Raw genomic sequence first — 5,000 nt, 5'->3', positions numbered from 1 at the left:
CACAACACGCAGGGGAACTTGGTGAAAGAACTGCGCGTGTGCTTAACTACTCAGTAAAACAGATTTCCCTCACTCAGGGGCTTGCATCTGTGACAGACAGCGTCCTTTGTTGCGCAAAGACGGAGGTCCGTTGGAAACTAGTCTGTCCTGAGAGCCGGGCACGGGTACAAGCGGGGCTGCTGGCTCCCAGAGTACGATTTCAGCAAAACACCAAAGAGTTTGAAAAGTACAACAAAAGACTTTGTCAAAATTGTTCCAAGTCTCGCACACCGTTCATTTTGTGACTTTCCAAGTGCTCTTTTCAAAGGTCTCTTTCCTGAGATTGAGCACCTTTCAGCAAAGCATCACTTTTCGGGCGCTTTCAAAGTGTACCCGCTGTCGTAAAAATGTTCTGAAAATCGTGTTCCCGAAAATCTCCGGGCACCCCGCCAACCCCCAAGGACAGAAATGACAAGTGTCAAGTTGGCGGGGCGTCGGGCCACCTGCTGCCGGCCATGAGCATCCAAATCCCCGCAGAAGGGGCATTTTCATTTCTTCATCGGGACTTCCGGCAATTTCCAAGGTTCAACTCATTAACGTTGTTCGCAGACACTTGCCAGAAAATGCAAGTGGCCACTTTGCCGGGCCGACTCGCTTGCCCAAGCGGGAAACCATCAACCGCAGGCCCGGTAAGGCGGCCGAATCTGACCTCATAGACTTCCACACAACGGGACTTTTGACTTTCCCGGCCGCGGGTGGCCTCCACCCGGCCTCAGCCATCAGCCCTGCCTGCCTCCAGCCGCCTTCTGGTTAATGAGTTATCCAGCCTGGCACTTCGGTTGCGCCAGCGAGACCAAGTCTCGGCTTTGGTTAATGATTTGAGCCGAACCGACCTGCCCCCCGCCTCCCCCGGGCTGAACTCGGGCAGGTCTGCCGATTTCCCCGACTCCTTTCGGGGCCTAATCGGGTCGCGCGAGCCGCCTGGCGCGACCGGGGACATGCCCCGGCCTCTGCCAGGCCTCGGGCTGCCGTTTTTGAAGCCCGACAAAAACCCGAAAAATGGACAAAAATGGAAAAATTCCCGCCCAAAAAGGGTGAATAGTCGGTTGGGCGGCAGCCCTGGTCGGTCTCTGCAGACCTGGAGGCTCGAGACGTTTGTTTGGAAAACTCACCAAGTCTCGATTCTGCCACCTCCTACCTCTGTGCAGATACCCCGCCAACCCCCAAGGACAGAAATGACAAGTGTCAAGTTGGCGGGGCGTCGGGCCACCTGCTGCCGGCCATGAGCATCCAAATCCCCGCAAAAGGGGCATTTTCATTTCTTCATCGGGACTTCCGACAATTGCCGAGGTTCAACTCATTAACGTTGTTCGCAGACACTTGCCAGAAAATGCAAGTGGCCACTTTGCCGGGCCGACTCGCTTGCCCAAGCGGGAAACCATCAACCGCAGGCCCGGTAAGGCGGCCGAATCTGACCTCATAGACTTCCACACAACGGGACTTTTGACTTTCCCGGCCGCGGGTGGCCTCCACCCGGCCTCAGCCATCAGCCCTGCCTGCCTCCAGCCGCCTTCTGGTTAATGAGTTATCCAGCCTGGCACTTCGGTTGCGCCAGCGAGACCAAGTCTCGGCTTTGGTTAATGATTTGAGCCGAACCGACCTGCCCCCCGCCCCCCCCGGGCTGAACTCGGGCAGGTCTGCCGATTTCCCGACTCCTTTCGGGGCCTAATCGGGTCGCGCGAGCCGCCTGGCGCGATCGGGGACCATGCCCCGGCCTCTGCCAGGCCTCGGGCAGCCGCTTTTGAAGCCCGACCAAAAACCCGAAAAATGGGCAAAAAGGGAATAAATTCCCGCCCAAAAAGGGTGAATAGTCGGTTGGGCGGCAGCCCTGGTCGGTCTCTGCAGACCTGGAGGCTCGAGACGTTTGTTTGGAAAACTCACCAAGTCTCGATTCTGCCACCTCCTACCTCTGTGCAGATACCCCGCCAACCCCCAAGGACAGAAATGACAAGTGTCAAGTTGGCGGGGCGTCGGGCCACCTGCTGCCGGCCATGAGCATCCAAATCCCCGCAAAAGGGGCATTTTCATTTCTTCATCGGGACTTCCGGCAATTTCCAAGGTTCAACTCATTAACGTTGTTCGCAGACACTTGCCAGAAAATGCAAGTGGCCACTTTGCCGGGCCGACTCGCTTGCCCAAGCGGGAAACCATCAACCGAAGGCCCGGTAAGGCGGCCGAATCTGACCTCATAGACTTCCACACAACGGGACTTTTGACTTTCCCGGCCGCGGGTGGCCTCCACCCGGCCTCAGCCATCAGCCCTGCCTGCCTCCAGCCGCCTTCTGGTTAATGAGTTATCCAGCCTGGCACTTCGGTTGCGCCAGCGAGACCAAGTCTCGGCTTTGGTTAATGATTTGAGCCGAACCGACCTGCCCCCCGCCACCGCGGGCTGAACTCGGCAAGGTCTGCCGATTTCCCGACTCCTTTCGGGGCCTAATCGGGTCGCGCGAGCCGCCTGGCGCGATCGGGGCCCATGCCCCGGCCTCTGCCAGGCCTCGGGCAGCCGCTTTTGAAGCCCGACCAAAAACCCGAAAAATGGGCAAAAAGGGAATAAATTCCCGCCCAAAAAGGGTGAATAGTCGGTTGGGCGGCAGCCCTGGTCGGTCTCTGCAGACCTGGAGGCTCGAGACGTTTGTTTGGAAAACTCACCAAGTCTCGATTCTGCCACCTCCTACCTCTGTGCAGATACCCCGCCAACCCCCAAGGACAGAAATGACAAGTGTCAAGTTGGCGGGGCGTCGGGCCACCTGCTGCCGGCCATGAGCATCCAAATCCCCGCAAAAGGGGCATTTTCATTTCTTCATCGGGACTTCCGGCAATTTCCAAGGTTCAACTCATTAACGTTGTTCGCAGACACTTGCCAGAAAATGCAAGTGGCCACTTTGCCGGGCCGACTCGCTTGCCCAAGCGGGAAACCATCAACCGAAGGCCCGGTAAGGCGGCCGAATCTGACCTCATAGACTTCCACACAACGGGACTTTTGACTTTCCCGGCCGCGGGTGGCCTCCACCCGGCCTCAGCCATCAGCCCTGCCTGCCTCCAGCCGCCTTCTGGTTAATGAGTTATCCAGCCTGGCACTTCGGTTGCGCCAGCGAGACCAAGTCTCGGCTTTGGTTAATGATTTGAGCCGAACCGACCTGCCCCCCGCCCCCGCGGGCTGAAGTCGGGCAGGTCTGCCGATTTCCCGACTCCTTTCGGGGCCTAATCGGGTCGCGCGTGCCGCCTGGCGCGATCGGGGCCCATGCCCCGGCCTCTGCCAGGCCTCGGGCAGCCGCTTTTGAAGCCCGACCAAAAACCCGAAAAATGGGCAAAAAGGGAATAAATTCCCGCCCAAAAAGGGTGAATAGTCGGTTGGGCGGCAGCCCTGGTCGGTCTCTGCAGACCTGGAGGCTCGAGACGTTTGTTTGGAAAACTCACCAAGTCTCGATTCTGCCACCTCCTACCTCTGTGCAGATACCCCGCCAACCCCCAAGGACAGAAATGACAAGTGTCAAGTTGGCGGGGCGTCGGGCCACCTGCTGCCGGCCATGAGCATCCAAATCCCCGCAAAAGGGGCATTTTCATTTCTTCATCGGGACTTCCGACAATTGCCGAGGTTCAACTCATTAACGTTGTTCGCAGACACTTGCCAGAAAATGCAAGTGGCCACTTTGCCGGGCCGACTCGCTTGCCCAAGCGGGAAACCATCAACCGCAGGCCCGGTAAGGCGGCCGAATCTGACCTCATAGACTTCCACACAACGGGACTTTTGACTTTCCCGGCCGCGGGTGGCCTCCACCCGGCCTCAGCCATCAGCCCTGCCTGCCTCCAGCCGCCTTCTGGTTAATGAGTTATCCAGCCTGGCACTTCGGTTGCGCCAGCGAGACCAAGTCTCGGCTTTGGTTAATGATTTGAGCCGAACCGACCTGCCCCCCGCCTCCCCCGGGCTGAACTCGGGCAGGTCTGCCGATTTCCCGACTCCTTTCGGGGCCTAATCGGGTCGCGCGAGCCGCCTGGCGCGACCGGGGACATGCCCCGGCCTCTGCCAGGCCTCGGGCTGCCGTTTTTGAAGCCCGACCAAAAACCCGAAAAATGGACAAAAATGGAAAAAATTCCCGCCCAAAAAGGGTGAATAGTCGGTTGGGCGGCAGCCCTGGTCGGTCTCTGCAGACCTGGAGGCTCGAGACGTGACTTTGGAAAACTCACCAATTCTCGATCAGCCACCTCCTACCTCTGTGCAGGTACCCCGCCAACCCCCAAGGACAGAAATGACAAGTGTCAAGTTGGCGGGACGGATTTGACTTCGGTCGCCGAGCCCTGGAACTAATTTCCCGCAAACGGCTTCGGATTTAGCTCCATCCAGACTTCCGGGACGAAACTTGACAGGCCGTATCTCCGCACTCCCGGAGCGCAGCCGCACCGTTCCGGCACCCATCGACGCGGCTGGCCGAGCCCGAGCGAACGCACCCCACGGCGGACGGCTAGGCCTTTCCGATTTTTTCACCCTTTTTCCCGAAAAGATTCCAACTGGCAGGGACATTCGCCCGACGGCTTAAAGACATGCCCTTCTGCCACACTAACGTCCCCGCCTTCGTTTGGCTATGTTGGCTTCGTCATTTCCGTCTTTTATTAAAGATACCATCTTAACACGCCGGTTAACCATTTGCCAGAGTTTTCGGTTAATGGTTTGCCACCTTCAACCCATTTGGTTAACCATTTGCCGCCGACAATTTTCAGTTCATCAGTTGCCACATTCAGACTTTCTTCTCCGGTTGCATTTCGCGGACTTCCAGCGCGCTCGGCTTCGGGTCGGCCCGCAGGAATGTGGTAGCGTTCGATGCCGCTTGCCTTCCTCTTCCCCGCGCCGCGCACCCGACGAGCACAGCTGGCCCACCAGCGGAGATAGCCGTCGGAAAGCGGTCTCCAGCCAACGGCTGCACCTCCGCCGGCCAAAGAGCCGGCCGCACGCCGTCGCTGGCCTC

The sequence above is a fragment of the Pristiophorus japonicus genome, unplaced genomic scaffold, assembly GCF_044704955.1.
Source record: "Pristiophorus japonicus isolate sPriJap1 unplaced genomic scaffold, sPriJap1.hap1 HAP1_SCAFFOLD_1318, whole genome shotgun sequence".
NCBI classification, from domain to species: Eukaryota; Metazoa; Chordata; class Chondrichthyes; family Pristiophoridae; genus Pristiophorus; species Pristiophorus japonicus.
Note: the sequence above shows the minus strand (reverse complement) of the source record.